The sequence below is a fragment of the Ambystoma mexicanum genome, chromosome 6q (assembly GCF_040938575.1).
Source record: "Ambystoma mexicanum isolate Mex_15411 chromosome 6q, UKY_AmexF1_1, whole genome shotgun sequence".
In the NCBI taxonomy this organism is placed as follows: Eukaryota; Metazoa; Chordata; class Amphibia; order Caudata; family Ambystomatidae; genus Ambystoma; species Ambystoma mexicanum.
In genome coordinates this window covers 98,397,997-98,410,145 of record NC_090937.1, presented here as the reverse complement: position 1 = coordinate 98,410,145, position 12,149 = coordinate 98,397,997, and positions in this window count along the sequence as shown.

Below are 12,149 nucleotides of genomic sequence, written 5' to 3'. Positions count from 1 at the left end.
ATGCCATCAAAACAATGTTAAGCAAGGGTCCTATACTATCAAGCAAAAGACCACTCTATTGAAATGCAGTAAATCAAGACAAATCAAAAATGGATGCAGTACCGACAAATTCCCCAAGGTGGCGATAGCGGTCTAAACTCTGACAGGGAAACTGTATTTAGGAGTTGCAAGAGGGGCAGGGACTTCAAAGCTTGTTGGTTAATTGAAAATCTTAGCCACCTGCTGTTCCCAGAGGCCAAGAGGCGGCGAACTCTTAACACCTCAGAGATTCCCACACCAGGAGGCAGGATATCACATGACCCTGTTGATTAATTGAGGAGAGACTTCCAGGCAGCCTGCTGGAGCCCACACAAAAGGCTCTTTCTGTTGAATGGGGTATGTTAATTTTGAGTGTTTCCTGTCAACAGCCCTCTGCCAGCAAGGAGAAACATGTGATCACTGACCCACCCAGACTTCTGGAGGCGGACCCAAACACTTGGGCAGTTGAATTGCAACAAATATATATTTTATAGAAATAGTGATAACTTATTGTAACCAAATGACAGGAATGTACAACTTTGAGAGTCTTAGTTTGAAAAATGCCCTCACGATTTGAGTCCAAACTCCAATTTGTACCATGTTCTGGGGCAAAACCCTGCTAATTATGAATATTGTAGACAATGTGTTTAAGCTAGAGACATGGAAAGTTACTGGGATATATGTGGAAGGGAAATGTACCTTTGTATAATTTTTGATGAAAATCCCATATTGCACAACCCACTAAAATCAAAAATAAGTTGCCATTTTTGAATGCAAGCACCTAGAAACGCCAGAGGCGGAACAGAGACTACCTTAAGCAAGATGCCATATGTACATGTAATGTCAACCACTTATGTACCTGGGAAATATGTATTTGAATCAAATATAGATTTGTGGGCAAATTGACCAGGGGAGGACCCTCTGACCCATAAACAGACCTCATCACTCTGACTCACAACCCAATTCCCCCAATCATGGGAGAGGGGAGAATTGGGCCAATGACAAGTAGAGAGGTGCAGGCTCAGTTATGCCACGCACACACCCACTTCCAAAACACATAAAAAGAGACTGCTGGGACAGGTAGAGAGATTCAATTCCATTTGCTGCGGAGCATGCTGACCGACGACTTCACATCCAGAGATCCAACACTTAGACTTCCAAGCTAAACATAGACTACAGAACTTTGAACCTAGAAGGCCCACTGCAAGCAAAAGTATTCTCAGCAGGCCTTCAGAATCCAGCAAACCTAACCAAACTATTCAACAGCAGGGCGAGCTGTTTGAATTCTTTGCCAAGAACTGTTGCCGGAACCGCAGACCAGACCCAGACCGCTGTGAGCACAACCGGTGCCTGATTGACCCGCCGTATCCAAAGAGGCTAGACCAGCAGAGCAGAGCTGACCCAGACGCTGTGAGCAGAACCGCCCAGTCCAGTTGACCAGATCCGTGACGAGGCCCATTCATTTCAAAATTAGGAGTAAGTATCCACCAGAACTGTGCAGAACCCAATCTCTTAGTTAACATAATCTAATCCAAACTATTTTAACCTAATTAGAACAGCCTCCTAGAAATCGTGTCATCTGTCATATGTAAAGCTGCACAACTGTCACCTGTCAATTCTGAAGCTGCAAGCTGTCACCTGTCATTTTGAGTTTTACTTTAAATCCGAAAATCTACCTTTATTAAATCGTCCGTATCTCTTGAACCGTTTGGGCTAGGAACGAAATGCAATCGCGATTCACGCACTCACAAAATTCTACCGCGATTTGGCTCAATTTCTCCACTTGTCAAAATAGCAGCTCCATTCTTTCCTTTGTTAAAATCCGTTTGCAACCTGGTAATAACTCATAGAGCATTGCTAAAGTGAGCCTGAACTAATACTAACAAGCATCTCTCACTCACCCTGAATATCTAGAGGGAATTAAAAGCATTTTTAGCACATTTCTCACTTCATTGTCATCACACTCAAAGCATTTTTGGGCCTGTGTTTCAAACCTCTACCTGTTTTCCTCTAAGCTTGCTGGGGGGGGACTGCATTTCGTATTGCATTTTGTTGGGATTCTTGAAGACTGTGTGCTCTCATTCCATTTCTTACATTGCATAGGGGGGGAGTGAATTGTCAAGGAAAAGTGATTACATTGTCTTTTGTTGAAGCCATATCAAGTTATTTTCTGTACTACATTTCATTCATCATTGCGTTTCCTAGAACCATATAAAGCATTCCTTCCCACCTTATTCTTTTGTTCCTATTCATAAGTTACCTCTTGCTGATTACTGCTCATATTCACAAGTGTAATATCCATTATCAATTTATTTATAGAAGTGTGATATATATATATATTGTTTAAATTTTCAAATAAACCTTTTAATTTGCAAAACAAACCTACTTCTTGACTCAGTGGGATCAGGGGGATTCTAAGAGGGGGGTGTTATACAAGGGTTGTCATCCAGAGTACTGAACTGGACATAAAAATACATCAATAAGGGTTTTCCTCAGCATCCCAGACTAGGCATTGACTTAGCTGTAGTGTTGATTGAATATCGCTTACAGCTAATTGTGACCATAATTATAAGAATAAAAAGGAGGCAATAATTGAAAAAGACATGAACAAGCATTGCCTAAGTGAAGAAGAGGCCAATGTAATACAAAGACATTGTGAGAAGCTGTTTAATGTAAAAATGGGAAAACAAGAGTGGCAGGAGAGAAGCCCCCCAGGAGAGGAAAGTAACTGCCTGGCACAAGGCCAATACAAACAGAGGAACAAACAGAACAACAGAAGAAGCTGTGAATTTTTAAATTGTTGAAAGTCAAAGACTTTTTAAAAGGTTTGAAATAAACCTCATCACAGAGTACTTGTAGTAGTATTATGAACGTTTGTACTGGCAGGCAAGTATACCATGATAGGGACCTTTTAGTTGCAGTCCTGGAGGTTAGTGGACCAGGAAGAAATCATTGAACTACTGCATTGTGGGAAGAAGAAGAAGAAGAAGAAGAAGAAGAAGAAGAAGAAGAAGAAGAAGAAGAAGAAGAAGAAGAAGAAGAAGAAGAAGAAGAAGAAGAAGAAGAGAAACCACTGAAGTGTTTAATGAATTGTGTTAGATCCTCCCAAGAAAAACATTGTTGTTGCTACAGAAGAATCGTGGAAGTGTTTTGTTTCTTAAGAAGAAGGATTTATGCTGAACTTATTTCTCTATTTGGAGAGCTAAGGATGTGTCTTCTATTTGAACTGTTGGTTAAAGTCCAAGTGACTGTTTGTTCTGTTGCAGTTGAATTGCCATTGATTACATTCACGAGTGTGATGTATGTAGAAGTGTAAGGGACATATTCCTTTTGTTAGAGTGTTTTCCTTTAGTTATTTTGATAAGTGGGGAAATGCTCATTAGGTTAGGGAAAGTTATGTTTTTATCAAACCCTTATGAGTTAATAAAAATGGCTTCTTGTTAAAAACCTTCACCAAGTTGTCTGTCTCACATTTCTGACCCCTCACAATGTGCTTTGCTTAGTGCACTGGGCTTGTTGTGTCCATAAGGGTGGCATCCAGCGTTAGAGTTTTTTGTTGTCTGAGGTGATTGGGGTTGTAGCTTGGTTAGAGAAATGTGCGGTTTACATGTTTTGGTGGGTTCATTCACTATCCATCTGGGCGTGTGCTGTAGTTAAGGAGTGTGGGTTGTGTTTGAGAGAAGAAGTGGTTAGTGGGTTTTGGGTGATCGCTGATATTTGTAGTTATGCTATTGTTTTTCAATTCTGACTTCATCCCTTGTTTTCCTTTTTTCCAAGTTATGGTTTGAAGAAGAAGGGACTGTACAGGTTGGGCGGTCCGGTCCGTTCATGGGGTGGTTGTTAAACAGTTGATCAGTGTTTATCTCTGCGAGTTGAATAGCCATAGTTTTAGACATTTCCTGAAAGTTAGGTGATCTTCTGTCATTCTTATTTCCTGAGGGATCGAGTTCCATACTTTGCCTATGAGATAGGAAAAGGTGGTGCCTCTGAATTATCTTTTCTCGTAGTGTCTTGTTTATATTTGGAGGTCGTTGCTAGATCATAAGTCTCTTCTCAGATGGTATCAGGTAATTTGTGTTTAGATGAATTTGCCTCGTTGTGAGTGTAGTGATATATGGACCGTTGCAGAGGGCTTTAAGGATGATATGTTTCTTTAATGGTAGCGAGTGTAGATGTATCAGGGTCGGTGTGACGTGGTCTATTCTATTTAGTCTCAGGAGTAGTTTTGTTGCAGTATTTTGGGTGTGTTATAGATTTTTGGTGAAGCGTTCAGGCATTCAAAGGTATAAACTATTTGCATAGTCGATCCTTGATAATACCAAGGAGATGATTGCTAGGGTTCTGTGTGCAAAGTTGAGATAAGGGAGGATCCCTCTTATTAATCGCAGAAGGTAAAAGTTTTTTTAGCTATTGTGTTGTGATTCCAAGGTGAGGCATTTGTCCATGAGGATTCCCAGATTTTTTTTTAATCACTCTTGACCTCTGCGGTTGGGTTCACATGATCGGGTGACATGTGAAGGATGTCTGTGTTGCACTGTCTTCTCGCAGGGTGATTACAATTTCTATTATGGTTGGGTTAAGTTTGAGTTCGTCGTTTGCCAGCCAGGTTTTTATGTTGGTGAGGCAGTTATTGATCGGGTTGTCCTGGTGGTTGTCTTTAGTAATCTTGAAGATGAGTTGGGTGTTGTTTGCGTAATTGTAGGCTGTCAGTCCATGGATTTTAATGGGTTTCATTAAAGTGGGTCATAGAGATGTTGAGGAGGAGTGGGGAGAGGTTTGATCCTTGTGGTACACCACAGGTAGTATTTTTTGTGTTCAATGTGAATGATGGAATGTGGGTTCTTTCTGTTTGGTCGGTGAGGGAAGATTTCAGCCATTATAGTGCAGAGCTTTGAATACCGGATTCCTCCAGTCTCTTGATTAGGATTGTGGTCTTGATCATATCAAATGAACTCATATGTCCAGAAGTGCGAGGGCCGATTGGGTGTTTTGGTCCGTGTTCATTTTTAGGTCGTCTCATATAAAGAGGAGTGCTGATTCGGTTCCTCTCATGGTTCTGAAATCGACCTGGGATTGATCAAGTATTCTGTAGTTTTCTACATGAATGAGTAGTTCTTTATACACATCGTTCTTCAAGATTTTTCTCTGGGAACGGTAGGTTTGAGATGGGTCTGTAGTTAGTAGGGTCGTCTCTGTGTTTCCCATATAATCTTTTAAAAGAGGTTTGATATACGCCTACTTGAATGACTTTGATACTATGCCAGTGTTTTTGGATAGGTTCATTTGTAGTCGGATGCAGAGGACTGGTGTTTTGTGGGTGAGTAGCTTTTTGTTGGTATTGTGGCGAGTCAGAAGAAGGATACAGACTCTCAAGATAGATTATATTTTATTAAAGTAACATTATAAGGCCAAACTTTCCCTATCACTATGGGTGGTCCCTACCTATGTTACTAACTAAGATGCTTATTTGTCAGTCTTGAGTATCCCAAATAAATAGGTATGCTGTCCAAAAACTATCCTAACTGACCCTACCACTTAGGAAAACTAACTTAGGTCAGGAGAATGGATTCCTTCTCCTGAGGCCACATTGAGTAACAGTTTTTAATATCCAATCCGCAAATAGTCTTTTGTGACTTCTCTGATCAGTCTTTGAAGTTCCTCATTTGGATAATTGAGCTTGCCTTGGTCTCTGAAATTCTCTTTTGGGGTTTCCTTATTAGCTCTCTGTTCTCGGCCTTGTGTATCTGCATATTCTTGGAAGGCAAACTTACTTTGATATTCTTTCTCTGTAGGATAATAACAGTTCCACTTGCCTTGTTCAATTTAGCTTTGTGTCTGGCTCAATTGCCGAATTCCTCTGAACTTTTGTCTATTATTACCTTTGCCTTGTACAGGATGACAAGTTCTCTCCTTTTTCCTCCCAAGGTATTTTTATGAATTGGTTTTCTCTCACACTCTTCAGCTTTTCACCAATAATTATCTTCCCCTTTTCGCAGGGTATTGTTATGCATTGATTTTCTCCCATTCTATTCAGCTTTTCAACAATAGCTTCTTGGAATTCATAATCTTTTTAGTTACTTTGTTTCATAGTTTCTACTGAGAGGAGTAAACTGTGTGATATAACGATTCCCTTGAGTACCCCTGTGTTTCCCCGTTACCATCATTCATGAAGGGGAACGTGTTCGGAAACCTTCTTCATCAGGAGCTCTCTCTCAGTTCTTGAGGCGCCGACCACTTCCCTTCTAATTCTTTTGCTTCATAACGCCTCATCCACGCTACCAAAGGTCACAATCTGCTAGCGCCTTTGTGCTCCCTGCCTCCAGCCTGTTTCCGGACCTGCTTCTTCGGTAGCGCTCTTCTGGCCTGTTCAGCACCCGACAGCGACCCACCTCTCAACGCTCCTTCTGCTGGCTCCCCCGGACCTACAACACAACCTACTGCCGCTCCGGCCTGGTCTGCCCTACCCCTGGCTCTGGCCAATTTCCTACCCCTGGCCAAATGGCCCCGTCCACTACCACTTAAGCCTCTGTGTATCCCCCCTGCATTCTGCCTTTAGGCACTCCCGGCCAACCCCCCATCAATACATCCACCACCTGTCCCCCAACACAGTCCCCCTCTGTACTGCCCTGGGAACTGAGGCAGCCAAGTGCCCCTCTGCCGCGGCCACGCCTCCCATCACACCTGTCGCGCCTGCCATCACCACCACCACTGCAACTACCTCCTCCGGACGCTCTGCTGCTGTTCTCCAAAGGTCCCTACCATCCTCACCAATTCACCACTGGACGCTCGGCTGCTGCAACCTCCACTCCACTGCCTTTACACCCTCTCTGCCTAAGGTTCTTACTCCTCCCCCCTTAGGGCCGCCTCCTCGGCCTCTGCTGCTCACCTCACTGCCCTGGACGCTCTGCTGCTCTTCCTCCCCATCAATCTTGCTGATCTCACCAACTGCCTTTGATCGCTCCCTGCTGCAATTTCTAATCTAGGATCTTGCTGTTCTCACCTCTCCAACGCTCTGCTGCTGATCTCCAAAGGATCCTACCACCCTCACCAATCCACCCTCGGGCACTCTGCTGCTGCAACCACCACCCCACTGCCCTGACTCCCTCTCACCTGCTGTGACTCCCCATCCTTCTTCTCTAAGACCTCCCCCTCACCAGCCCTCTCACCCTCCCCCTCCCCTCTACTGAACTTGCAACAGCTCCTGACACCTACTCCAACTGGCAACAGTCTGCTGTGTGGCCACCAGCACTTATTCTTATCCCCTTCTTGTCATGTACTCTATCTATCTTTCCCTGCGTCGGCCTCCCTCCATCTCCCTCTCCCTCTTCCTTTCCCTCCTCCTCCTGCTCATACTCTACTTTCCGCTCATCCTCATGTCCACCTCCTCCTCTCACCTCCCCCCGCCCACCCCTTGCCCCTCGCACAATCCCTTCTCGCTCTAATCTTATTCACCTCCCCACTGCCAATCCCTCCAGTATCATCAACATTGCCCTCTGGAACGCCCGATCCATCTGCAATAAAGCCCCTGCGGCCCTCGATCTGTTCTTCCGACTCAACCTACACTTCCTCTGCATCACCGAGACCTGGACCCCGCCCTTCAATTCCACTGTTCCTGCATCTCTCTTCACCCCCTCTTCCTCCTTCTCTCATGTATCACACCCCTCAGGTAACAGAGATGGCAGCGGTCTAATTTTTCACCCTAAATGTCTTTCCTCATCCCCTACCTTAACTCTCCCCACCTTCTCTTCCTTTGAATTTCTCTTCAAATCCTTCACTTACCCTCATGCGATCACCTTCTGAATTATTGACAGACCTCTTGGCCCCTTCTCTTTCTTCTACGAAGACCTGGACCATCTTCTCTCTCTTATTTCTCCATCCCCTACTCCTCTCTCTGTCCTCAGCGATTTCAACCTCCCTCTCTCAACCTTATCTCATTCTTCTCCTCTTCTCTCCTTGCTCGACTCCTAGCTCCTCTCTCCCCTTCCTACCCCCCCACCCACTCCTCTGGCTCCACCCTCGATCTCATCTTTCTCTCTTCTTACTCTTCCTCCCCCGTATCGTCTCTTCCCAACTATCTCTCCGACCACGACTTGCTCTCCTTCTCCCATACTCCTCCCCCTCCTCATTATCCTCCCTCTCTCCCTCCTCTCCCTCCGTCTCTCGTTGCGATCTCCGCAACTTCAACCCTTCTCTTTTCCTTGACTCCTGTTCTTCCTCCCTTCTCCCTCTCCCTGATTTCTCATCCCTCTCGGCCGATGATGCCCTCTCCTCACTGTCCTCTTCTACATTCTCCAGTCTTGACCAACTCTATCCTCTTACTTCCTTCTCCCCCTCTCACAAACCTTCACAACCCTGGCTCTCCTCTCACCTTCTGTCCATGCGTCGCCTCGAACGACGCTTGCTCGAATCCCCTTCTGTGACTAATCAATCCTATCACTTCTCATATCACTCTCTCTATGACTCTTGCCAAACATCTGCCAAGAGCTCCTACTATTCTAACCTCCTCCACTCACAAGCTTTTCACCGCCGCCTTATCTTCCAGACCCTCTCTCGCCTTCTTTCCCCTCCTACTTCAGACCCTTCCACGAACTCTCCCCTCTCTCCCTCTGACTTTGCTAACTTCTTCGCATCTAAAATTCTCTCTCTTCACCAGAACATCCTCTGCTCTCCTTCCTTCTCCCCTCCTTGCCCCTCCTCCTCTTCCATCTCTGCTAACTTGTCCGCCTTCTCTCCTATCACCCCAGCCTGTGTCTCCCGTCTCCTGTCCAAAACTCACCCTAGTGCTGCCCCCTCTGATCCCATCCCCACCTCCCTCATCCCCAAAATCTACCCTCTCCTCATCCCCTACCTAACCACCTTCTTCAACATCTGTCTCTCCACTGCTACCTTTCCTTCAGCTTTCAAACATGCTACCATCACCCCTATCCTGAAGAAACCTTCTGCTAGCCCTCTTCTTGCCTCCAACTTCAGACCAATCTCCCTTTCTCCCCTTCATCTCAAAGCTCCTCGAGCTCCTAGCCTACTCTCAACTCTCTGTTTTCATCTCCTCCCACTCCCTCCTCCCCACCTCTCAGTCTCGTTTCCGCCCTATACACTCCACTGAGGCTGCTCTCACAAATGTCCTCAACTCTCTCCTTACTGCTCACTACGCTAAGCAATCCTCAATTCTCATCCTCCTTGACCTCTCTTCAGCTTTTGATACCGTAGATCACCCCAGACTTTTTAGCACTCTGTCCTCCTTCGGCTTCAAAGGTTCTGTCCTCTCCTGGCTCTCCTCTTACCTCTCCAATCGATCCTTCACTATCTCCTGGGGTGGCCACACCTCCTCCAACCTCCCCCTGAACTATGGCGACCCCCAGGGATCCATACTTGGACCCTTTCTTTTCTCTCTCTATACCTCCCGTCTCGCCCCAGTCATCTCTTCTTTCGGCATCTCCCACCACTTCTACGCTGATGACACCCAACTGCTTCTTTCCTTCTCTTCCTTCACCTCTGACCTCCACCACACTCTTTCTTCCTGCCTTACGGCCATAAAAAACTGGATGTCATCCCATTTTCTTTCCCTCAATACTGACAAGACTGAAGTACTTTTCTTCCCTCCTAAAACTCTCTCTCCTTCCCCCCTCCTTTCATCCACTTTCCCCCTTCCAATCTCCCTATCTCAACCCAAGCCCGTAATCTTGGCCTCCATATTGACTCCTCTCTCTCCTTCTCCAACCACATCTCTCTAACCTCTCGTGCCTATCGGCACCACCTCTTCAACATCCGCAACATCTGCTCCTCTCTCACCTTCCATGCTTCTAAACTCCTTTTTTTTAAAAAAATATTTATTTTTCTAAAATTTCACATTGTAGAAACATATGTACAGTAATATAACATCTTGCCACAATCACAGCAAAACCAACAAAACTATATACATCAGAAACAACCCCCTCCCCTCAGGAGTCACAATACAATCAATAAACAGGTCTAATACAATAAAATAAATTTGCCCCAAATCTTATTAAATAATGTATTTTTCTTTGCTCTCTGATACAGCACCCTCTCCATATCCGCTAGAGAATGCATCTCTGCAATCCATTCCTCAATGGTAACTGGGGTAAATGCTTTCCAATGTCTCAAAATTAGTTTCTTCCCCACCATTGCCCCACGAAAAAACCACTTCTTCTGAGAAGTAGTCAAGTTATCCAACAGATCCCCAGAACCCAGTACAATGGTCTTAAAATCCATATGAACCTTCTCTCCAAGAATCTTTTCACAGATCTGGTCAAATTCAAACCACAAACCTCGCACCCTTGAGTACTCCCATAACATATGCTCAAAAGTACCCACCTCGTGTAAACATGCCCAACATTCAGAGCTATCAGTCATTACCCTTTTCATCATTCTCTCAGATGTCCAGTACGTTCTATTCAATATCTTAATTTGACGCGACCTGTCAGCCAGACTCAGAGGGCACAATTGCACATTCTCACAAATACGCATCCAATCATCCTCCTCAAAATCTTCACCAATTCTCTGATTCCAATCAAATCTCAAAGCATCATTAGCCTTATAGTTCGACACAATCAGTCTATAAACATAGCTCACTAGGCCACATCCACTCACCCCAGACTCCCAACCAAGCATGTCTATATTGATCCTCCTTTCCATATCTACATCTCCCACCGCTCTCCTAATCTTCCTATAATCTGCCAAACAAAAAGTAGGAATTTCAAACCTCAGCCAAAGCTCTCTAGCCGACATCCAATTCAAACCATTGAATAGATATCCAATCCAACACACCCCAGCCAGGTACCATTCATGCCAAAACAAAATCTTTCCATCATGCAAAATACTTGGATTCAGCCAGATTGAAGCACTCGGATCTTTCAACGCAGTGAAACCCAAACACTCACTCAAGGCAACCCATGAACTCCGCAAACTCCTAGTCAGTGGGTCTTCCACCTTTGATCGATGTGGCTTACTGGTCAACAGAGCCCTAGTGGATAATGGGCTTCATGGCTAGACTCTGCACAAATCCAATCATCATGTTCTGATTCAAGAAAGTTCAACACAGTTCGTGACATAAAAGCCAGATGGTATGCTCTGAAATTAGGGACTCCCAGCCCACCCTTAGACAAAGGCAATTTCAATTTGCTAATTTTCAAACAAGGTGGCTTATGGTCCCACAAGAAGCCCTGTATAAGTCTATCCAGCTCTCGCCAAAAATGTTTCTCAATATCTAATGGGATCATACTCAGTACATAGTTCCCTCTAGGAGTTGGCCATTTTTAAAGCATTCACCTTCCCCCAAAGGGAAAGGTGCAACAAGCACCACCTTTCCAAGTCGGATTTAAAAGCAGTGCACACCATATTCATATTTTCTCTCACAAAATCAGTAACATTTGGCAAAATCCATACCCCCAAGTACAACAGTTTTTCAAAGCCCAACTGTGTAATAAATTGTCTATCACACAACAGGACCAACGGTAAAACCTCGGATTTTGCCCAATTTATCTTGTATCCAGAGCACTGGTGAAAGGCTCCTAGAATGTCCATCAGAACAGGCACAGACTCACCAAGGTTCTTGAGAACTAATAACAAGTCATCAGCGTACAACCACATTTTTTGTAGCATCCCCCAGCATCTAATGCCTTGTAAACCTTCCTCATTTCTCAATGTTATAGCCAAAGGTTCAATACCAAGTACGAACAGCAAAGGAGAGAGCGGGCAACCTTGTCTTGTACCACGTTCTAATTCAAATGCTCCTACTGACCATTCGTTTTAACATCAGCCGTTGGCCTGGTATATAGCAGTTTAATCCAGGAGCAAAACTGTATCCTGAAGCCCATCCTTTCCAGCACCTTAAACATAAAATGCCAAATAACTCTATCAAAAGCCTTTTCGGCATCCAGTGACAGGACAGCCGAGTCTTCTGACAATTCTGATGCCTTGGTGATAGTGCATAGCAATTTCCGCATGTTACTGGACCTCATCCTACCTTTAACAAAACCAGATTGATTCTGATCTATCAGCTTTAGCAGAAGATTTTCCATTTTCAGGGCAAGAATCTTGGCCAGAATCTTATTGTCCACATTAATCAAACAAATCGGTCTATAGTTGGACGCCAGTGATTCATCCCGGTCTTT